Here is a 25,773-nt window from a genome sequence, read left to right as displayed (position 1 = left end):
AGAGCGTTCGCCTTCCAATGAGGTGAGCCGGGTTCGTATCCCAGCTATGGCATGGCTGGTCAATACGAATCCGGCTTGCACCAACCACAGTGAGTTGCTAATAATGTAAATCTAATCAAAATATTACTATGTAACCAGGATTTGCATTTAGATTCTATTAACAGATTGTGATATTTTACAGTATTTTCTTTTATCGTTGCCAAATTTATCAATTAAAAAGAAAATGCAATTTTTGATCGCCATTTAAGTGAGATTTTAGTTTTTAAGAATTAAATTTACAAAGTTGTTAATAATTTCAATTTGTGATGAAGAAGAAATATAAGTTTCGAAATATTTATATATGATATCAAACTTCAATCGTATATCTAAAGTGTTTTCAAATTCCTTCAGTTATGTCTACTGGTAAATGTACAAATATGAGTGAAAAGTTTTTATGACCAAAAAAAAAATATTTCTGGCTCATTTTTCTTTATTAAATTATCATTTCCACTTTTGATGCATACCTTTTTTATGATTTTAATGAGAAAGAGTTATTGAATATAAAAAAATTCATGCAATGCTTATAAAATGTACTACAAAAATGCAATTTGCACAAAAGCCGTTGAAGCGTTTATTATAATCTCTAAAGCTTTTCAGTCAGAAAACAATGAATTTTTCAAGCAAATTATTTTTCTGATTGTCAATTTGAAAACTAGTCATGTACTGTTATATTCGTCATATTTACTGTTATTTTTTAATAAATTTTTGTCAATTTTATTAAAATTTTTTAAATTCTTGTTTTCAAAACACGTTAAATACTTTACCATGAAAGATAGGTTTGCTTTTTTTAAAAAAAAATTCAAACTTTAAAACACTATTTTTAGATTTTTGATTCCAAAACAGATTTATGTTAATTGTCAAGTTTAAAAGAACGTCTTTATGCTTTAAATATAAGAAAATTTTATTTTGGTTACATTCGTTATTTTCTAATTATTAAAAATGACTTCTCCGAAATATTATTTTAGAAAGCTTTTTTTTGTAACTGTGTAAGTATGGATAGATTTTTTGATTTTTGAAAAGGAAATAATGCATGAAAATTTATAATTGCATTTTAAATATTATAATAAAAAATTGTCTTACTGATTGTTTTTGCTTTTCTTTAAACTTTTTTTGAAATACAAAATTAAGCTTCACGATCACCCCTTTGCAACTATATCATGTTTTAAATTCATTAGCAGTTGAGTTTGGTCATAAAGTTATCTATATTAAATTTTTAATAAAAATCTGACTTCATAAAGAAGACCTACTATCCATATGAGAAGGAATTTTCTGAAATCCTACAATGAGTGATAATCGAAAATTCGAAGTTTTATAAATACTGTGACTGTGATTTGGGAAGTGAGAAAAAAATTTACTAACTTCTTTTTAAAAAAAATGTGATCTCAAGTAACAGGGGATAGGAAAGTACGAAATAAAAAATCTTGAAAGGAAAGAATAACAAAAATTCTAAATGCCGGGAAACAGTAACAATTTGAAAGAAATTTAGTTAAACAAGTTTCAGCGAAAATATTTGTGAACTTCAAAGATAATTCATAATTTTGAAGTGAAAGAGGTCATGAATAAATCTGACAATCGCACTGGGTCTGTTAAAGCTCTGGGGAATAATGTATAGAGTATTAATTAGCTATCCTCTGATGTCTTCTGTGCTATTTGAATTGGTGGTTAAACGATCGAATCGTCAAAGATAAGCTCAATATGTATGTTTGTATAAAAAGTAGTTCACTCAAATGATCCAAGTTTTAAACACTTCAAAAAACAAATTAATAAATAACTCTAAAATATCAGGGAAGACTCAATAAAAGAAATCGTGATTTTCTCAGACTCAAAATCAGCACTCGAAGCAATACGTAACGGTAATACATCAATAACCCATGAAATTAATGCCTTTTTTCATTCATTAAATATCCGTTGCACTCTCCAGTGGATCCCAGCTCATTTGGAATCGAGGGAAACGAATGCGCAGATGCCCTTCCAAAGGAAGCACGCGACGAAGATCAACCTCGAGCTGTCACCTGTGCAGATGCGAATGCTGTCGCCAGACGCAGGATATACAACCAGCATTTTAGCAAGGCAACCATCCCCGATCTAAACTGCCCAAGAAACCTCTCCTCTGCAATAGCTAGGCTACGTACTGGACATTTCAAGGGCATGAAGATCTCACGCACCCATATAAAATTCTATCCCATGTGCAAGTACTGTCCTCATTTGCAACTAACTCCAGACCATGTTTTTGACTGCCAGGCTATTATCGGCTCCCTCTTTCAACTTGGAGCACCTCCCATCGAAATTCTCCATAGCCATCAGGCTCCAGAACTTGTAAACCTTGTTATCAAGACTTTTGGAGGACTCTAATCTTTGCACTAGCATAGTCACGACAACAACAACAACATTAGGGAAATTCACCACAATTTGGCATGTTATTGTTTATATAAATACTATCTAATTCCAAAAGATTCCGATGATGCCAACCACAAATTACCTGAAAACTGACGAAGATTGAAGTATTGAAATGATCTGTTTAAAAGACTGGTTTCTGAGAACTTTTATAGACAATTTTGCTGTAGCAAGAAATTTTTTTTATTCCTGGTGTTTTTGCTAAACAAATACAAAAATGATCGTATAAGTTACTATGAGATAATAAATTCAAGTCGTTAGTGATAAATGCATAAGTAAACGATTTTAATTTTGTACTGTGTCACCCTTTAGTGTGCTACGAATAAAAGACATGCCGACGGCGTTTTGATTTGTTCCGTTTTGTTAGCTTTTGAACTTTAAACTAAAGATGTCCTGTCCTAAATAATGATACAAATAAGAGTCAGCTAAGAAAAAAAAAAATTGATTTTAATAATTGGAAAGATAGAAATTCTCAAAATAGGTAAATGAAGAATCCGCATAATCATTAATACTGCCTGAGAGCAAACAAAAAATGTAAAACATGTTTTTAGAGGGAAAAGAATAATATCAAGGATTCATTCCTCTTTTGATCAATTATGAAGGACTGAAACAGATACATCACAGTTAAAGTTGTGAAGCATACGAAATAAAGTGAACTGATAGCCGTGAATATTTCATGACGGTTTAGTGAACTACTAAATGATTCATATTTTGATGTATGCCTCTTAGCAAAGTGCTACGTAGCTCTACACATATGATACCATATAAACAAGAATAAGGACAGTTAATTACTCTGAAGAAAATCAACACCTAGAATTCTATCTTTATTTGTTCATTAATAAAGACTGATACCTCTTTTAAAAAATGGCAACAAAAAAATGGAACTGTGCCTGTCGCATGCCTGTTCCTTGATTGAATTTTGAATCATTCATATCTGATCTTCGCGAATTGTGAAGTCCCGACTAGTTTTACAGTTATATTGCTAATAACTATATAGACTATTATTTAAAGTTTCTATAAAAAAATTTCTCATTTTTGCTGAAAATCATTCCTATTTTATGAAATCCTTTTACCCTTACATTTGTGGTGAAAATGAGTCTCCCTGACAACGTTCAGGAAACAGAAGATTAAAACTTTATTTCTCAGACAATCATTAGAACTTTAACTGAGTCTAACCATTCAAATATTATCTCACTTCAGAAGGATTACCACAAAGACTTTTTGAGCAATGGTGTGACATATCTTCGTGTGACATCTCCCAGTGTGACATAGTGGGAAAAATTGTCCCATTGACATTTGTACTACTCCTGCACAGAAATTCTGTTCTAGACTTATTTGCATGAGGTTGCAACAATCAATAATATTATTTGAGTTCAATCAAGTGGTGGTACTGACATTTTCTCTGCAAGAGGGACATTTTGGTGAAACAACAGTCATGCGTTTTCTGGTTTGCTCTACTGCCTGATAAAAATAGCTTTGACCCGACTCCCTCACAAACTTGTCAAATAACAGTGTCGAACTATTTATTCAAAAAAGTGTTAATTTCAATAATATTTATGCCAATAAACAGAGACAAATAAATAAAATGGGGTGATCAAAAAAATAAGTGAATAATTTTTCATGAACAAACATAAATGTCGTAGTTCAGCTGTAGCTTTATTTTTGTTCAAAATGCATGTATTTTTTTCCCTATTTTCTGGAAGTGTTGGCTATGTAAATATAATCAATATCTTGTAAAATTTGTTTTTTTTTTATGGAGGTATATCGTTAATGGCTCTTACAGGTCATTGCTGATTATTTACAAAAACATTTTTTGACATTTTTTAATTTTGATATTTATTTTGTTTTACTTAGTTGTTGAAAACTAAAAACATAATAAAATTTTCATAACACAATCATTTTTAATAAACAGAAGTAAACATAATCATTTTTATTTCTTAAAATGTTTATTATTATTTGAAAAATAAATATTTTCGAACACAATGAATTTATCTATAGTTAATTCCTGTCATTCAGAAAAATCTATTTCCCCTCATCGTAAAAAAAAAAAAAAAAAAAAAAAGATGGGGTATAAATTTTTTTTAAATTCCAAATTATTTTTATTGCATTATTTTTATGAGCCATTTTTGCTTTTGTTTCTTATTAAGAGCTATTTTTCAGTGTGTTTAAGAATTTTCTTCAGTTAGGACATACTCATTGCTTCGAAGATTTTCGTTTATAGTATTAGGTACAGTTTTATATATTTAATATATCTATTCAACCTCCATAAAAAAATCGCAAATTCCTTTCTATTTTAATGTTTACCTAATTGTAATTTATTGTACCTAAGTATAATGTAAACAATATCACAGTTTGATTAAAAAAGAAAAAAGAAAGAAGGAAAAAATATATAAAAAAGGAAAAAAACAAAAAAATATAAAAAAAACATGAAAGAAGAAAACATAAAAAGAAAAAAATTATAAAAATAAAAAAAATAAAAATATAAAAAAAAATTAGAAAAAATATGAAAAATGAAGAAAATAATTTAAAAAAAAAAAAAAAACTCAAACTGTGGTGTGATATATTATGTATTTTTTACATATCTTTCAATTTGTATGCCAAATAATTTTTGCACTATTTTACTGAAAAAGTGCATTTTTCATTTTTAGTGTTCAGTGTATTAAAAAATTGCTTTTATTATTTTAATTATTTATAAACATTGACTATTTTCCCACTATTACAGTAATTTGATATATTACTTCCAGAATTTAACATTCAGTTACATTGAAAGTTTTTAAAACCTTTTTAATTTTTTTTATCTAATAATAGGATAATTGTGAAATACATTAATTGCTTTGAACCAAAAAAAAAGTTTAATATATTACATAAAAAATTCTTTGCACTAGTGTTTCATATTTTTTTCCAATACTTACTTTAAAATGAGTGAGATACATTATTTTAATTTCAAAAATTGTGAAAACCTTCAATACGAACTTATATTTTTACGCATTAAACTTTAAATGAAGAACGACTTTAAGTGTATCGAACCAAACAATTTTCTCAATTTCTAAATATCTTCTAACTAATAGATTTGAATCGATTAATGGAATCCTCAAAATCAATGAATCAAATGGACGATTCGTGAAGTGTTTCTATTCCTATCATCAATTTAATATTTAACTATATTTAGCAGTGCGATAAGATATTAAGAGGACGTTTCCCAAAAGTTGAGCCTGTTATTTCTAATAATTACTATGAAATCAATAAAATTCTTTTTAAAACAGTGCGAAAATCTTTCGTTTCACTTATCTTTCCAATGACTGGAAGCCAGAAATTATGAAGTCAAAGTATTTGTAAAAGCAGGGTGAAGCAAATAACCTTTTGTTTTGAAGTATTTTGTTTTGAAAACTTCGTTCCATTCGTAGGAAATTAATCAATAAAATTTTAGCCCTGACTATCCTTGAAATATAATTCCAAAGTGCTAATTTTCAAAATTACTTTTAAACTTCTAACAGAAACCTAGCGTTTTTTTTTACTGAGACGATATTCACATTCATGCTTAAATGGATTTACTTAAGGAAATGGCAAAGCTTCATCACGATATCCTCTTATATGAATGACTGATGTTCTAAGAGTAAATGAATATTTAATTAAATACTCTTTACACTTCAATTAACTACATTATATTATTACCATTGTAACTTTTCATCGAAAGCACCAATTTACTAAAAATGTCTTGATTAATATTTATTTTATTTTAAAAAAAAAAATTTTATGCGATGTTTTCACGATGTTTGACAAAAACATGAAATTTGTTTCCAAAAATATCTAAATTTAAATTATAATTTTTCTGTCATAGAAGTTAAAATGTAACAGAAATCAGCAGTTAAAAACGGAAACAAGTTGATTAAAGAACACATTAATTCCTCTTAGTTTAGCTTTAAGTAAAAATACAAACTTAAATGTTTTATTCTTTTCTTCATTTAGCAAAATTTTGGTATTGTGCTAGTCACGATCTCTAATTATATGAATAAAGTCTACCTTTATAAACATTTATAATAGTTTTGAGATCTTTTTCTGTCTTCGAAAAAAAGTTTCTTCTATTTTTCTTTGACATAATTCGTACGAGACATTGGCAGAAAATGTTTTGTATTTGTGTTTATCAGCTTCCGTGACTAAAAGGAAATTGTTTTTGCAACTGAAGTGCAGCAATATTTATTAAAAATTTAATTTCATTAATTTTTGTAAAAAAAAACGTTGTGTGAGTTAAAATTTGTTAGTAATTATTATATTCCGTAGATATTTAATTTTTTTTTTAAATAAGTTTTTTTTCCATAACTGATATTTATTAATTTCAGTAAAGAGGCAGTAAACTCATTAATCTACAACATTTAGGCATCCATCTAATTTCTTGATTTCTTTTAAGAAGATGTGGGCATTTACGTGTTAAATAACTAGCGGTATTTATATGTGCCTTTGACGAAGATTCTATTTGAAAAACGTTTAACTGATAGCGCGAAAGTAATGAACCTTTAAAATAGGAAACCTTTAAAATAATGAACTTTTAAAGGAAAGATTCATCTACTCCTAGAGAAATTTTATGCCTACTCTGTATTCCGTGTGAGTCAAGATAAGGAATCTAATCAAAATCTATGGAACCAGGATTTGCATTTAGGTTCTATGTATTAACAGATTGAGATATTTGGAGCATTTTTAATAAATACCAAACTATCAATTAAAAAAGGATATATTTTGATTGTTATAATTCAAGTATAATATAAAAATTATTATTAAATTTTAAATTTAAAAGTTTTTTTAATTTAATTTGAGATGAGCAGGAAGTATTAAGAGATCTATTCATTTATTAAGTATTAATAGTTTCTCAAATGTACTTTCAAATTTCTTCAGCTATGAGTGTGTCTACGGGTAAATGTACAAAAATGAGTGAAACTGTTATATTCTAAAACTAAGCTTTTTAGTTTAGCTTTATTGACAAAGTATTATGTCTTAAGTATTATTGAGGCACGCTTTTTTTTAAATTTAATGAGGAAAAATATATTTAATATATATTAAAAAAAGATGCTTGCTAAGCAAGAAAAAAAGTACTTAAAATATAAAATTTTTGCAAAACTATTATATTACTTTAAAATTCTTAAAGCTCTTTAGTCATTTATGAACAAAATATTTTCTGAAACAAAATATTTTTTTAATTAAAAGAACTATTCATGTACTGTTATTTTTGAAATTTCCTTATTAAATAATTGTTGGTGAGAGTTTAATTTATCTGCAGTAGGTAATGATAATTTCAGTTTGTCAATAAATGAGTACCACGCATGCTTGGCAACTAAACACTGGGGGTTTCGCGTTCGGCTAACCACCGAACCGGAACATCTGCTCTTGCACCCCAGAGCCCAAGGTCAAGAAAACTGAGATGGGCACAGTAGGCCTTGGCCCTCTATGGGCTGTCGAGCCACTGAGTTCAGTTTAGTTAATGATAATTAGTCACAGCTTGATTTCTTTTTCACTTTTTTGAGATACTCATATAGTTTTTTTTAAGATACTTTTTTGAAACTTGTTAATGAGAGTAACGTCCATGCAAAAGATATTTTGATGCATTTTACTTTTAGCTCAAACTTTAAAAGTTTTTCAGATATTTATTTCGAAAATGTTTTTGTTACTTAAAATCTATTTACTTAAAAACAGTGAGAATGAGAAAAAGAATACGTACAGTACTGACTGTGCATAGAAGGTATTCACTTCGAAGGAATGGTTAAGTGCGAAGTGTAAAAAATCAAATACAAAAAGCAGTTTGTTCTCAGTTTGGAAAATGGGTATCATACAAAAATATAATTAATTGTTAACTAATGCTTTTTAACTATTTTTTGTACATGCGACTTCTTAAATTGATGAATCACATTTCTAAAAGAGAATTAATATTCTAAATATAACGTTTTTCTTGTTTAAACATGCTTCCCCTCTTTGATTTAATATTTTACCAATGATATTTAAAACTGAATTGTTGACTAATTTAAAAGTGCCGGTTGTTCCCATTGTTAGCTGTTTTTATTATTATAATATTTTGTCAACTGTTTCCAAGTTAGAAAAACTGCCAGAAACGAAACAAGTATCCTAAATTTTTAATGTTCATGGGCTCATTGCTTGCTTTTAAATGTTTAACCAATAACCATATCAGTAATTGACTGTCTGTGCAAAACATAGACATTAATTACTGTTTAAAAATAGAAATAACTGGAGTATAATTATATTTATAATATGTATATGTGATGTGTATTTTCCCCTTGGTTTAACATTTGACCAGTATGTAAACTACAGCGGTGAACAGTCAAATTTTTCTTAAACTACTGCAAATCTGGTAGAGTTTTAAGTGGTATGTTGGTTACCATATTGTCAAAAAGAAACCAGTAAATCATAAAAAAATTATTTTTAAAATGTATTGTGTAAAATCCTTTTTTATTCTTTTAATAGTATTTTAGAGTTGGAACGCAATAAAAATTTATTGCAATTAAAAACACTTTTATTTTAACAAGGAACTGTCGATTCTCTCTTACCTTTCGTCTTATAAGTCAATCATTAGTCATTTTTTCAAAGGAGTGCTAATGTTTAACAAATGCCAGATTTTTCATAAATTTCGAAACTGTTTAGCCTGTTTATGCCCGGTAGTTAAAACTTAAGTGGTTAACGCTCAATTTTAGCTTGTTAGGCACTCCAAAACTATCATTGTTTAGTATTTTTAAGCTGATAGAAAATCTATACACATCGCTAAATCAATACACATCGCTAAAGCGAAACCAATATCCTTGGTATTTTTTATGGCTTACTGTGTTTATGGCCCCATTTTTCACTAAGTATTGAAATAGAACTAGAAGAATAAAATTTCGTTAAAACAAATATTTTTTTTATGCAGTTATATAAAATGCGTAAGAGAAGTTAAGCATGGATTCATAATTTGAACTAATGAAAGACTGTTAAAAAATATTTATTATAGTGAATATATTATCAATTGATTGTTGAGCTTTGCGGCATATATTTTCGTAAACTGATCAAACATAAGCAGAAACGACTTGAGACATATCTCTATTCTTCAGTTTTAATTTTCTTTATTTCAAATAATTTTAATACACTCTAAAATAAAACAAATTTGTAAAATGTTTTTTATTTATGAATGACATTTGTAACTGTCATTTCTACAGAATATAAAAAGACAAATTTTTCAAAACAAAAAAGTTTAAGCCTTTTCGCCGTTTTTTTACCCAGTTTGTTTGAAGTTTGCAGAAATAATCTACACATATGGTTTTTTAAAGTTTTTTTCCCACCCTTTATGAATCATTTTTTTTCAGTGTAAGAAATCTGAAAATTAAAAATGTAATTTCAAAATGAAGCATTATTTATTCGTAAATGCACGCAGCGTTTTATCTAATATTACTCTCTGCATAGTTACAAATATGAGTTAAAAACCCATTCCAGTCAAAGTATTTTGCTTTTTTGGAGCGATAAAAAAATGCTAAATCTAAGAAACAGCCAATGAGGTGAAATTTTATGAATTTGTAACTTTTAAACATAGTAAAACTGTGATAAATCTATAATCTGAAGTTGTGATAAATCTATAAAAATACTCGATACTTTACTAGTATATAAAAATTTTATAAATTAGTAATTCCTTTGTTAAAATAATAAAAATACAAAATCCATGAAATTGCCAATACGTTTTTCTGAGTCTTTAACCATTTAGATTTCAATGAAACTCTTGTAAGAAAGATATATTTAAGAAAACATTTTCGATTTTTTTCCTTATTCAAAGTTTTACAAAAGTACGAGAGATTTGTGTTTCAAAATATACTAATCCACAATTTTAATAAGTTGACAGAGTTTATTTCGAGAGTGTAAGCAATCTGGCGGTATTGAATGATTTGTCATTCACTTTTAGGACTGAATTTTTGATGTTACGAGTTGAATGATTTGCTTGAGATTTAGGACTTAGAGATTTAATGAAAGGAAATTTGCACACATTAAATTTTAAAAGGAAAATGCTGAATGTTAGAGATGTAATGTTTGAGGAAGAAAATGCTAGGAAAATACATTTATTTTATTTATACTATTAATTTACATTTTTGCTAAAACAATGTAGTCTATACGATTGGGCATTTTCAAAATATCCACTCTAGTCTTGAAGTGTAATTTGGTGAGTATTCTAATGTCCAATTTAAGAAAAAATAACATAAGAAATAAAAAATTTTTATGCATACTTAAATAAAACTAAGGATTAAACCTTTCTTAATAGTATGATATTGGTCAACAAAGTTATCAGTAGTAATCTAGTAATAGTGAACTGGTAATAGTGATCTTAACGAGTAATAGTTATTGTGTAAACTATTTTTGAACTTTAAAAAAAAAGTTTTAATTAATGGTGTTAGATTGCAGCATGTGTTCAGTTTTGTTTATAATTAATATTATTTTTCCTGCTAATGATTAATTAAATATAGTTTATCAGTATTTTTTTGTGTTTGTTGAATGTAGCGTTTAATAGCAAAAGTGCTGCAGGCACTCTTACTGCCCCAAGTCCTAACATCTCTACGTGTTCAATGTAATGAAATGAAACGAAACGGTGATATAAAATGAGTATGAGAAAGTAAGAGGGCTCTCTTCTTATTTTAAGAGAAACATAAAAATTTGAAAGGATTATTTATTTCAATGCATAATTTTTTTTCCTACGTGAAAGAAAAGTATATTCTTTTAAATAATCTTGATCCTGCATTGAACTACTTATTTTAATTCATAGCTGCTGTCTTGGTCAATGTCTTAATGTAAATCGCACTTTAATAGCTCATAAATAAGCATGAAACTGTATGGTTTCTTTTACACCGATAGTTTTTTAAAAATAAAAAATTATTTTTTAGAGCTTTAAAATTAGAATTCATTCCTTAGATGACAAGTGTTCTATTGACCGAAAATTGTTTTCGAGATTAGTTTTAAAAAAATTCTCCAAAGATTGATATAATTGAAATATTTGTCGTTCGAAAAATTGCCCATTAGATAATTTCGCTATCCTGAAAACACTTATTCAGATTAAGTGTTTATAAACTATTTCTTTCAAAAAAATTTCTAAAATAATATTTGAAACTCAATAGTAATTTTTTTTAGAAAAATAATAAAACTTAAAAGCAGATCAAGATTTTTATGAAATTTCTGACACAAACTCAAATTTATGATGGCAATATCTTGTTAAAAATTCGGAATGATGGGATAAAATTTGCACGATTTTTTTAAAAATTTTAAATTAACATTGCCCAGTCCCTTATCATTCGCTTAATCAATTTCCTTTATGAGTCTGATTCCTTTTATGAATTTGACTCCTGATTTCCGAAATACGTGAGAAAGACTCCTCTTTGCACTCCTAAAAGGTAGAAAGTGAGAAAAAAGGAATATGCGAATCATTTGTTAACAGCATCGCTCGACGTAACGGAAAATATTTTAAAAGTTGATTTCACAGAAACTAAAAGTTTTGAGCCTTTTTATACGTTTTTATATTTACTTATTAAAAAAGGGAAAAATATCTTCGGAAACTCTTTATACCGGGCACCTAATTACTGAAGAAAAAGTTTGTTTTGAGATTCATTTTTTTTTTTAAGATTCATAATTTTTAAAGCAAATATATTCTGAATTTTTTGATTAATAAAAAATATTTTTGAACTGGTTACATACATATATTCGGTCCAAAAAAAACCTGTAGTTGTTTTTTTTAAAAGGCGAAATTCCTTGAAGAAAATTTTCATTTTTTTATCCAAATTTTCTTAAGTTTCATTTTATGTATTTTTTTCTAGCAATCCGTTTTCAGAAAAGTTGTTATTTTACATGCGATAGTCAAGTGAATAAAACAACGTTGCAGATTATACAAACCATTTTGATATTTAAAAATAAAAATCGCTGCAATTTTTTTGAATTGTTAGATTTTTCTCAAAAAGAGAAAATGTTACTATAATTTTTATTCTAAGCTTATTATTGAACTAAAAAAATATTATAAAAGTTTAAAGCTTCGATTGGTTGCTCATCTATTTTTCTAAAGTTGATATTTTGTGATTTTTCAATGATTTTGGAGCAGAAGATAATTGGTTTTTATATTCGCCAAAGTATTACTGTTTCTTATGGAAATGGCCTGAAAAATATTTAAAAAATTAAAATGACAACGAATTACACCAAATAAAATTCGATTGTACAAAAGTATGATTCATACTACTAACGTAAAAAATATTATTTTCATATTCACCTTCGAAGTCATATTGAACAATAACTAATTAAAAGGATGCAAAGTCATTGATTTAAATTACATTGTAAATGAAATATAAAAAAAATAAAATATTTGAAATAGCGTTTAAAATGTCAAATTTAGTTTCCGACTTAGTTTCCGACATTTTTCTACAAATTTTATCATAGAGGCCAATCCTCATAAATGATGATTCCCATGATTAGTAGGAAAATAATGCAGCTTCGTAATTGTTCCAGTTAATTAAACTAATTATTTTTATTAATAGGTTATTATTGATATGCGAATAGAAATTTATCTAATGTTTGTAAAGTAACTTTTCTTTGAATACATTTTACTGAGGAGAGTTAAATATTTTATAAGTATAAATTGCAGTTGTATTTGGTTTTAAAAAAATTTTACTTTTTAAAAAAATTTCTTAGAATTAACACAAGTCTGATAATTTTTTAAAAAAAAATTTAAGTATTGAAAGTCATAGTTTTGATAACCAGTATTGTTTTTCAAAAAAAAATTATAAACAGCTCTTTTGAAATTTTCTATTCATAATTATTTTGATTTTGAGATCCTGTAATAGTACTAAATACTACTTGCGTCTTTGTTGACAAAAACAGTTACCGCTGTCCGTTGAGGGGAGAGATATCCATATCAGCAATTATACTGAAATTATGGCAGCGTTTTTGATGACTTCTGCCCAATGGCCCCCTAAAAACTTTAAAAATAAATAACTTGCTGAAGAGAATTACCACGTATAAGCTCTAGAAAAAGATGAGAATTGGACTTTTGTCTTGTCTCAACCAATTCTTTTGTTTTCATTATTTCAGTGGCATGATTTTCTGGCGTACCTTAGTTTGAAATGAAGCTCTTATTAACTGGTCAGCAAGTAATCTAGCTTGGATAAACCATACTTGGATACTTAACAGACACATTTTAATTTCTTTCTACGGTTCAGGATTACATTATAGATAAAACTAAGCGTTAAGTCTCGAAACAAGCTTAACTAAAGTTCTTAGAAACCTTCTGTTTCAAATAAATCAAAATAAATGCGCAAATATGCGTTAAAAATCAGCAATGACAGAAAGAAAATTGTTTCAGAAGCTATATTTTGGTAAACATGGTAGCAGAAATGGTCACTGGTGATGCAGATTTTTTTTCTTCTTGGGTGAAATAGAAAGAAATTTTATTTTGAAGATAAAACGTTTCAGCATAAAACTGCCAAGTTGAACATTTTTTTACAACCATATTTGTGTTTTAATGCTAATTTTTTTCATTGGACTCAGCATAAGCATCTAGATCAGGGGTTTCCAACTTACATGAGGCCGGGGGCCACAATTAAAAACAAAAATCAAATGGCGGGCCGCACCTTCTATGTTTGAAGGAACATTAAATATTACTGTCAGATTTTTATCAAGTTGTGCAAAACAAAAGTATTGAATTACAAATTAAAATAAGCAGGTTTTTAAAAGTATTTAATTGTTATTAATAAGATTTTCAAAAATATTAAATAAATAATAAAAATTCGGGCTACAATAACTTTAACGTGCACCCATGTATTAAACAATTAATGTGCAACAGATATCTAATTGTTAAGATATCAAACTATGAAAAGGTTGGTATTAAAACTTACAAAGTAGCACACGCAATATTCAATGAGAAAATTGAAGTTTGTCTACTGCAACCACTAGAGAATAGATATTTACATTTCAAATTTACAAATGTGTGTGTAAATATTTTCATCCAAAATGAGTGGTTTCAAAAAGTTAAATCGGAGAATTTCTTCGAGAAAATTTCTGATACGCACATGCTACGTTATATTCACTAAATACAAAAAAAAAAAAATAAATAAAGCAAAAAAAGAGCAACATACACGATTATTGAATAAATATTTTCTTGGATGCAAAACCTGAGAAATGAATTTATTTGCACCGTTGGTATGTTAAATTTCTCAGAAGCGAAGAAATTAGGTTTTTATTAACGAGAAAGGTATTGTGAGCCCATATAGATTTTTTACGAAGATGTCCGAGAAAAAGTGAGAACTTCGCGGGCCGGATGCTGCCCCCGGGCCGCCAGTTGGAAACCCCTGATCTAGATCAAAACTATTCATTTTCAACCAGGCTATTTTTTTAAAAAACTTCTTTAAACTTGATTTCAATCAAAAAATTATGTCATTGAATTGACAGAAAAGTAGGAATAAATTTTTCATTATATGCCAAAGTGAAACTAAAGAAAAAGTATTTCAGATTATTTTGTATATCTTGAATTGTTCAAAACTTCAATTTCGTATGTTGGGAAGAAACATTTTGGGAAAGAGGAAACTAATAAGTACAGTAGGGTGAGAGAGGATTACTGCCTTCGTAAATGCAAAAACTTCTAATCCAATTAAAATTTGGAACTAATCTGCAGACATATAAACTAAATAAAATTAATTTTTAAACAGTCCCGTTATTTTTTATTTGTCTAAAAATTTTGAATATTTCGATAAATCTGGTTATTTGTCTAAGTTTTGTTTAATATGATTGAGCGCTTCCCCCACATCATCAAGGTCAAATAAATTTAAATATACTAATTTAGTTGGTTCATTTTCTTTATTTTTTTAATTTTCTGTAATGGTCAAAAATACAATGTTCTATTTTTTTTACCAATGAAATATTTTAATAAACACAAAAAATGGATACTTTTCTCAGAATTTTAGATAATTTAAGATTTTGAAATTCTCGGACAATTTTAGACATTTTGCATTGAATCTAGAAAATATCACTGAAAGGCTGTTATGAAAATAGATATCTTATACTTATTGTTCAATTAATCCTTTTACCATGGTTTGCATTCTTTTACGACCTTCACTTAAGCCTCGCTCTTATTGTTGAGTGTGTTAATCTGAATATCGTAAATACCATTTTCATTTTTCGTCAGTTCAAACGAGTAAACAGTAAAAATCAATATCGAATTTTTTTCAACAAATATTTTTATTAAATATGACATTTTTAGCACGATTATTGCCTTGGATATTTGCCTTCTCTTACAAGATAATAAAAAAAATCTCTACTAACGCTGCGTGCATGTTAAGATTGCTTACGTAATCTGAGAGCAAGAATTTTAAAGCTTGATATAATTCCAGACTTTATGTTCGATATGTAATAGATCGCTGTTTAAATTTATAATAATTGGTAAAAATTTTAAAATATTTTTTATGATGTTGCAGGACATAATGATATTTCTAGATTGAAAAAAATTGGAGTAAGGGGATCTATAAGAGTTTAACCATTTCTCACCAAATTGTTTTTTAAGACTGTGGTAAAATAGAACAAAGAAAACCGACAAAACGCAGAGAAATTCTATAAATTTGAGGTGAAAATTCAGGGGAAAATATCTTCACTTTCAATATTCATTATCGCAAGTATAAAATTTCCTCGCTTATTTAAACCCCTTCTCTATCATACGCATGTGGGAGTTTCTGACTACCAATTATGTATCCTACATGGATAGGTAGTTTCTGACAACGAATTATTTGAACCTGTTGACTGTGCTGAAAAGGTGTGCACAATACAAAAAATATAAACTTAGTATGCTTAATGCTTTCTTGGGGTTATGGCTTGTACCCGTGAGCCAGTGTGATAATCAAATTGTGAGTACAAGGAAAATAGGAAAATATTTTTAAGAATTTTCACCAAAGAAGGAAACTTTAAGATTGCTTAAAATTGTTTGGAAAGAATAACTAGACACCTTAATTTAATTAGTATGCTTAATTTTAATAGGTAAGGAAACGTATTGCATGTAATACATATTCTTGACACGTAATAGATATTCTTAACACTTGTTAAATAAATGAAATGTCCCATTATTAAATAAGCAAGACTTAAAAGAAAATTCCTACCCTCCCTCACATTTCCTTATCAGTGAAAAGCTTAGGAATCGCAATGAAAATAGTGGTCAGCATAAATAATAAACTGACAGAAACTGATGAAAGGGAGATGGTGTGAGGAAGAATCAAAATAAGAATGTTCGATTGCTTGTTTCGAATGCTAGAAAAATAAGAAAGGGTTTCTAACACGACATTAAGAATGCTTCCCTGAAAAGTTCCGTTTTCCGATCATGGATGAAGTCATGGTGTCCCTTGGTCTTCTCAATGAACCCCCAAAAAATATCTAGACTTTGAATACAATGTAAATTCCCCTTTTTGTTTCTATTTCCGTCCAATTAAATTTAAAATTCATGGTTATTGTTTGCAAGAGGAAGTAAACAAAAGTAAACCAAAAAGTGATGGCAATTTTGTATTTTCGCTGAAGTATCTGATGTGACCACATATATGCTCCGAGTAACGTCTGGAAGTGGGAATATCCATCATTGCCTCATTCAATGGAAAGTCGGAGAGGCAAATTTATGGATTCACTTCTCCATGAGTTCATCATTGAAGAATTCTGTGCTACCACAGTTTCTTCGGTGGTGCTTTCATAAAGTAGTGCTTTCTTATATATGACCTGAAACATTCCATTGTTGAGGGGCTGTGATTGATATACCAACCACACCCATAAAGTATATAAGTGGGGACATTAGGCACCACTCTGCATTTTTTTTTTCTCTCTATTCTTGCGAAAATACAAAATTTTACTTCTTGAGTTACTTTTAAATTAATGCATAATATCAAAATGGGTAGGGAGAGTTCAAATTTTAATTATATATTTTACAATTTTCCTGCACATTTACTTCCTTTTACACGTTTTTTCTCTTATTTGTATGTTTTTCTCCTTTCTACATGTTTTTTACTCCTCTTTAAATCTCCCGATTTCCTTTTTATCGTTATTATTTTTTTGCTATTCTGATTTTTTTCATTAAATGATTTGCTTTAAATTTTAAATTACGATTTTTTTTTTCTATAATCATTTGTTTTTTTCGCCTTTACCTTTAGCCCTTAATTGCCTTTTATCATTCTCTCCATGGATTTTACTTATTTCTAATAACTAGACTTTAAGTGAGTGTTATTAACCTACCTTACCTTTTATTCCTTTTTTAGACATGCTATTTAATGGGTTATTATTCCTACTGTCATCAGTGCAGTGCTCGAAATTTTCTTGAAAATGCATAGTCAATTTACTGTCGATTTTAACATTTGGTTTTAAAAAATTATTTTGGTAAATAACCCCGCTGATCGAAAATTGCCTTTTATCTTTATTTTAATGAATTCCTAATATTTGAATGTTTTTATTTATTTAGTTTTGTTTAAAGCTTACTTCTCACTCAATTGCGCCATAGTTAAAATTTGAGCTTTGTACTATATGTTTGATTAAAAATACGAGCTTGTGAGAAATTCCGCGAGCAAGGAATTGCTCTCACTATGTTTCAAACGACATGCAGAATCGACGTGGCATCTCACAAAGCTATTTTTATAGATTTTAATGAATTATTTACAAATCTTGGTAATTGTGAACTGAAACATTTCGTAATTGTGAACTCAGAAGGCAAAGAAACTATATACCAAAATAGGAACAAAAAGTAAATAGAAAAGTTTTCGGTTTGTCTAATCCCAATGAGACTGTAATTTATGATCCGTTCATTATATGTTTGTTTAAGGAATACGCAATGCAATTAAGCATAAAGCAAACGCAGTTTCAAAGCAGGAAATCGATCCTCAAAACAAAATCTCATTATTGAGTTCTAGAGTTATTCTACTAAAAGATGTAGTTTATTTGGCTAATATTTTTTTCTTTCTCAAAAACATATTTTTTCCCCAGGGGGTTTGCTTTACCCTACAATGCGGATTGATTTATTTTTACTTTATTTGAAAATCTTTACTTTTTTAACAATTCATATTTCGAATAGCTTTTGTACATCTGTATTTCTGTTGCAAAAAATCACATTTAAAAGCGAAAGTAATTGCACAAAAAATTTCTATTTTTTTTAAAAATTATTTTTATTAACTTTAAAAATTTAAAATCTCCTAAAAGTTTTTATTTTTTAAGAAATTTTTAATTTCATATTTCGATCTTTTTGATTTCAATCAGATATTTTATTCATGTAAGTTAACAAGCCTAGAAAATTCATTTTTCTCAGAATCAGCTTTTATGGACCTAAGCTGTTGTCCTCTTTGGTCTACAATTGTTACAGCATTCACTTAAATTGTAGTGTTAAGCAAATACGGGCTTCACGTACCCGGGTGCCCCAGTGACGTCCATCTTCGTTTATATATTCGTAATTTTTGGCATTAATCATGCCTCGATGCATTTTCTTTAATATTTTTTGCTAATGACTAGAATTTTAGTTGCAATTCTTATTCTAAAAGAATAGTTTTCAAATATGTAGCTGCAAAAGAAAATGCTAAAATTATGATTTTTAAGGAATTGAAAATTATTTTTGAAATAAATTCCCACGCGTCAGGTATCTCGACAATAAATTCACATTTTCTTCACATAAACGAAGATGGACGGTCTCTTATTGGTGACAGAGAATTTTTCTTTTGATGATTTTTAAATTTTCTTATCCGCGTCTCCTGAGATATTAAGATTTAATTGAATTACAAAATATGGCCAACTAAAAATTCCAAAGTATCACTCCGTTACACAAATAGATCACCTCACTTAACATGTGTTTTTTTTTATTTGAATTTAAAATATTTGTTTTACATAACTGGAAAATAGTAGGAAAAAGGAGAATTGTTTCATTATCCAGCTTTGCTTACAAAGATAAACATATTCGATTGGTATTTGTTAAAATACTTTTTTTGAGTAATTTAATGTAATTGAGACGAAAGGAATTCTGCTATACATTCATGGATTTGAAATTCTAGAGCTTTCTATTTACTTCTATTATATATATCTATATATTATTGACGATATTTTTAATGTATGGAAAAACAGATGCTTTCAGAAAGAAACAATTTCAAATAAATTTCATTATTAATATTTTGAGTGTTTACTTTAATAGCATTTGATTTATTTTAATTGATTTTGAAGTCAATCCAACCTACCTAGAATTAATTCACCTAAAAAATTACATCACTATTATTTTCTTTTTGTTTTTCGCTTAATGTGCGAAAATAGAATATTTTCCAAATTTATATTCCAATGCATTTGTTTTTCCAAATTGGAAAGTTTCTGTTTTGAATTTAAGGAAGCGTTATATTTATTTTGAAACAAAACTAGGCAATTTATTTGTTAAAAGAAATTGTGCAATGTTTTAAAACCAAGCATAATATATAATGTGTATGGTTAGAAAAGTTATTAGCCTCATTTATTTTATTTATATAAATATCTCATATTATATATTTGTTTTATTTATTTAATTATCTCACATTGTTTTATATATATATAAATATCTCACATTACTTAACACATGCTATTAAAAAATAAAACATATTAAGGAAATTGGTTGCTCTCAAGGAAGTAAATTTTCTGAAAACCAAAGCAATAAATATAACTTCCTTAAGTTTAGAAACTTTCTATTTATCATTTTTAAGTGCATGTAGATATGTTCTATGCTTACGAAAAATGCAGAGGTTTCGAAAACTCTTTTCTGTACTCCTGTAATTTTTCAAGGTAAGAAATAAAGTATGACAAATTGAATAAAATTTATTTAAAAACTTAAATTCGAATTAAAGAAAAATGTTATTCATCTCAAACAAACTCGATTTAAACTTTTTATTTATAACATTCCTTATTTTCCTATTTGAGAGAAGAAACAATTTCTCTTCCCCTGTTTTTGTAACGCATGGGTTTCTCTAAAAAAAAGTATAGTAAAACTTTCATTTCATAAATATTAAATATGATACTGGATGGGAATTCAATTTGTCATACTTGGTATTTAACTGAATCGTTTCGAAATCGCTGGATTCAGCTAAGTTCTACGAAATTCCCATTATTTCAAATTTGCTTTATATTACAAAATAAAAAAATATTGATTACGTTTTTTTTTTAAAAAAAGCGCATGTTTGCCGAGAACTCAGTATTCTAAATAATTCAGTTTCTTGGTCATTAAAATAATGGCTAATCCCTGCTTGAAAGGGTTTTAAATTGAAATTGTCTTTTAAAAAATGTCCTAAAAATTAATGTCTTCCAAAGGAAGTCAAAGTGTCTGAGAAAGAAGCCAAAATGTAACTGATATGATTTGTAACTTTCAAAATTCATTTTTAAACGTAAAAATTTTAGGCATCTAAAATATAGCTTTGAAAAAGGAAAACCTTAAATTTACTTTATTTAATATACTTAATTTAATGTTTTAACCGAAATAAGCATCATATCAAAATTATCTGAAATAAGAAAATTATAAAAAATTTTTTGTTAGATTTAAAAATTAAAACCGAGCAATCTGAGCATAAAAAGCTGAACTTTAGTGCATTTTTATTGTTACATTTTTGTATTTACATTGCTGCAATAAGCGAATATACAAAAAACAATTCTCACCCAACAAATTACCGTTCATGACAAAAAAAATATTGCTCTCATTTTACTAATTTAGAAAGTTTCAGTAGGAAACTTTTAATAAATTATTCAATTAAATGATTAGTTTCTCCTTCCTGGATAGGAAAGAGCCAAACTGTGGTTACTTAAATTTTGAATCCTTTTTGTAAGTCTGAAATTCGCGTTTTTACAGTATTGTGTAACGTAAATACATAAATGCTTGCGCATGCGCATGATGCATTATGTGCTTCTGATTAGAAGATAAGATTTCGTCCAAATTGTGTAAACTTATTTTTAAATAGAAAGTTTCATAATTAATTCCGTTCAGCACAAATATACAAAAAATTTCAAAAAGGAGAAAGAAGTGGTAATTTGATATTTAGCCTAAGTTAACCTAAATATAATGCTTTTTTGTTTGTAACTATTTGACTTTTAAAAAAAGATTGATTTTTCTTCAGCTAAAAATTCATATTTTATTAAACATCAATTTACGGAATATAATTTTAGTGTTTAGCTTTTAGTGTTATGACACTAATTTTTATTACGTATAAACAACTTGAGTGCGTGCATAAAAGGTAGAAGAGACTCAAAAGTGCCTATTTTCCAATTTTATTTTTATTTTAATTGCACTTGGATTTTTATCTTAATTGAATAAAACATGCTAATTAAGAAATCTAACAATTAAAAAAGAATTAAGAACTCTAGCGATTTTGTTTTTTGAATATTAAGAAATAAATATATGATACATTAGGGTAAAGAAAACTAGCTCTATGCTTCGAAACTTTCTATTTAATTCTTCTATTTAAAGAGGTGTCAACTATTACGATTTATCCATAATTATTAAGGTTCCGTAGTCTAGATTACGATGCTACTGTTGTGTAATAAAACTTATGGTTTTTCAGAACTTTCGCAGTAATCTGTTAAAAATAAGTATTCCCCCCCCCCCCTAACTACCGAGAGTTCTGAAATTTTATCGCTTGCAACTAATATTCAAGAAAAAGTACCATTTAAGCATTTTTTAACACTAAATTCATACATAATATCATTCCTAAATAGAATATAGTTAATAGGAAATATCTTTAGGTTATATATATGATTGCTTATGTTATATGTTTAGGTTATATATGTTATTGCTTATGTTATATATGTTTAGGTTATATATATTATTGTAGGTTATATATATTCATATATTATTGTATATTACTGATTTCTAGTTTGTAAAAGTTGGCACTTCTATATTTATAGATTTTAAGTTTTCTTAACTTGATTTTAAAAACCTTAAATTTCCTTTTTTTCCATTTTTTCATTTTTGTTACACTATGGAAAAGTTGTAGTGATACAATTTCGGGTTTGTGGTTTTAATGATACTATGGCTCTTGTGCTGTAAAGAGTTTTTAAAAGTGTTGCTCTGAGATAACAATTATGCAAATTAAAATTTTGTTGGCTGTAAGTTTATTACTATTGAGTTATTGTATGCTTACAGTGTTCATAATTTATATTAGTCCTCTCAAATATGCTTTGTAATATTTCTGTGTATTCTTAAATAGAAAGCTTTTAGAAAATGTAATTGTTGGCTTAACATTCAGATCAAGAGTTTAAAATTACCCATAGACTAATAAAATCGGATTAGACTGTAACCCCACCCTTCCTCTCGAAATTAACTTCCCCCTAAAAGAAAAATATTAATTACAATAAATTAATCAAGACCGATTCCTGCAAGATCTATTAATTTTCAATGGGTTTGGTGAAAATATTTTTTTAAGAAACTTAGTTTATGTAGATTAAAAAAAATTAGGAAAAAATGGAGAACTGAAGCACAAAAAAAAGAAGAAAAGATAGCCAGCTGTTTTTGATTATTAAGAAATTTTATTAAGTTTTCTATTTTTTATCTGTGCAACTAGCAAACTTTTATGTTTCTAAATCGAGTTATTAAAGAGTGAAGTATGTAAACTTGTTACCCATGATGTTACGTTTAATTGGTATGTTTCGTCTACTTTTTTTTTAAATGTAAGGATTATTTTAAAGAAAAATGACGAGTTGTGATTAAGTAACTGATGTACAATTAAAAAAACTGGACTATTGGAAAAATTGAAAACAATTTAAAAAAATCCAACTTAAAAGAGTTTGTGCTAAAAGTAATATTTATTTTCTAATAAATAATTCATACATTTTAATTTCAATCCAATTTTGAATTAATTAGGAAAATATTCTCATAATTAAATCGCTATATTCTGTTACAGTTGTGTTATAAAAAGAAATCAAATAACAAACGAAAAGCTGTAGCTGCGGCGGGCACTATTGAATGTTTAAATTCCTCTGCCTCTTATCATTAAATTTTAAATTTTAAAAATCCTGAACTAAATCAAATCAAGTAAACTTTAACTTGTACGTATTCGAAAATTAAAAGAATTGGGATATGAATTTAGATAGCTTTGCTTATCTGTCTAAATTTAAATTTAAATAAAGACAAAACATTGAGCTAAAAATTTCAAATTTACAGCATAATTTTGTTCAAATCTTTATAATTTCTTCAATAACCTGAATTTTAAAAATGCTGCTTATTTGCAACTTTACAACTTTAAAGTCTTTATTTCCTTTTTAAAGAAGTATCAACAAAGTAATTTTGAGCTCAATTTTAACAAAGTGATTATTAAAAATATACTTTTAAAATAAATATAATATTTTTTTATAAACTTATTTTTTAACTCTCGTTGCATTTTTCGATCATAAATAAATTTGCGAAATATTATAAAATTTTAATTTGTATTTTCGCGTGATCATTTCAGTTAAAACATTTTGACGTACTAGTTTTTTATAAGAAAATGTTTTCTTATTTTATTTTATTGCTGCGTTGAGTTCAATTAACAGTGCTCAATGAATGAAAAAATAGATTATCGCAAGTATTTTATCTTTTTCTAAAAGTGAAGAAAATATTAAACTCCTCTGACATTTTTTAAGGACAATAACAGAAAATGGTACTAAGTAAAAACTTTTTCTCTTTTCGAAAATATTTTGAATGAAATCAAAGAATTTTTCACCCATTTTATTTGGTGTTTCTTTGCGATTGCCTAAGTTCACCAAATGGTAAGTTTAGCCCTGCCCAAACACAGCAAGGATTGGTTATCCTAGTTGCCAATTGGCAATCATAGATGAGCAGTCTACCTATAATATTAGCCTATGAAAAAACTCTTCTGTATGTGTAGCTAACTTAATTTATTCTGTTTTGTGCCATACATAAAACAGAGAGTAATATTTTAAGTAATGCGGATAATGGAAAGTGTTCAATGCCTTCTGAGTTCGAACTTTAAGGAAAAAGACCCAGTAATCATGTAGATAAGTTGATTATTAAACGTTATAAAAAAATTAACGTTTGATCACAAACGTTTAGCAAAAACTAATTAAAAAATTGCGATTTGTCAACAAAATTTAAATTTAAATTTACAAATTTGTGATATTAACGCACATTGTTATCAACCTCAAACGGTAACGAAAATGCGTTGAATGAATAACTAATTATTATCAAAATTTCTTTAAGAATAATTGTAGTTGACTATCAAATTTATGACTTCGGTAGTCAAATGTCTACTTTTTACTCTTTATAAACTGTTGAGCATTGTTTACTTTTGAAATATTTTATTTTTGATTTTAATATAGCGTTTTTTTTTTTCAGGTGAAACTAATAAATATTTTAGATTTTTTTAGCTTATCGAAGTCGTTCGCTTTGTGTTCTCTGATCTTACACAGATGAAGAGAGCAGGAAATATTTAAAAAATTCTGCAATCTAGTCTTTTCTTATATTAGGTAAGTTTAATAATTATACGATAATGATTTTACGATGATTTGAAACCTATTTTCGTAAAATTTAATAACTAAAAGGAAAATTTTTTATTTCCTAACCATTAAAATCAATGACTTAAGCTATCTTTTTTATGAACGAAATCACGTACAGTATGCAAAAAAACTTAATTTTCTGAATAACCTTTGATTTAACGAAACAATTTTTCACTTAGTATGATTCAAATTTTAATGGTTCGAGGGCCAGATTCTTATTTGGATTTCTGACCCTCAAAGTAGGGGGGGGGGATAGCCGGAATCTGAAAAATAATTTGTTTAAAAGAATGGCTAAGAAATGGCCCTTTAACATTAATTTATTCTTGCATACTTCATCATTACTCGAAAACTTTTTAAGATAATTGAAAAATTTTGGCCCACTGTCATAAAATTCACTTATCCAAAAATAATTCCACATAAAAATGTTTTTAATAATTATTTATTATTTTATTTCATAATAGCTGAAAAATGTTTGAACAGTAAGGTGTACAAAATTTTACGCAATTTTAAAGAATGTAATTTTAACTGATAATGTACAAAATTTAAGAGAAATAGCAAATAGTGCTAGAGAAATTTAATTTTAAATAAACCCTATTTTTTAAAGCAAGCACTAATTCACGCTTTATTAACAGCTCACAATATTAACTCATCATCGTTCAAATAAAACATAGGCAACAACTGCAGTCGAACTTTTCTTCAATACTTGCGTTATTACATTATTTCAACTCAAGCATTATCACTATTCACAGTGATAATGATTGCATAGCTGAAAATAGTTGCATTGCTATCACAACGATTGCCTTTTTTAAATGTTTGAAATAATCAAACAGAATCGTCAACAGTTTTATTTATAACAATAGTTAA

The 25,773-nt window shown here is 27.4% G+C and overlaps 1 protein-coding gene across 1 annotated transcript in view; it reads left to right on the top strand.

Moving 5' to 3' along the window:
* The first annotated feature begins 23,808 nt into the window (after positions 1–23,808).
* The window catches only part of LOC107443924 (TBC1 domain family member 30-like), a 42,482-nt gene continuing 40,517 nt past the window's right edge, over positions 23,809–25,773 (top strand). Inside the window, exon 1 of the mRNA XM_071179365.2 lies at positions 23,809–24,879. The gene's annotated coding sequence lies outside the window, so the exon portion shown is untranslated. The remainder of the gene's footprint in view (positions 24,880–25,773) is intronic.

This window comes from Parasteatoda tepidariorum, chromosome 1 (genome assembly GCF_982258835.1).
Source record: "Parasteatoda tepidariorum strain Cologne lab strain chromosome 1, Ptep-v5.0, whole genome shotgun sequence".
In the NCBI taxonomy this organism is placed as follows: Eukaryota; Metazoa; Arthropoda; class Arachnida; order Araneae; family Theridiidae; genus Parasteatoda; species Parasteatoda tepidariorum.
This window is presented reverse-complemented; position numbering and strand designations above follow the sequence as displayed.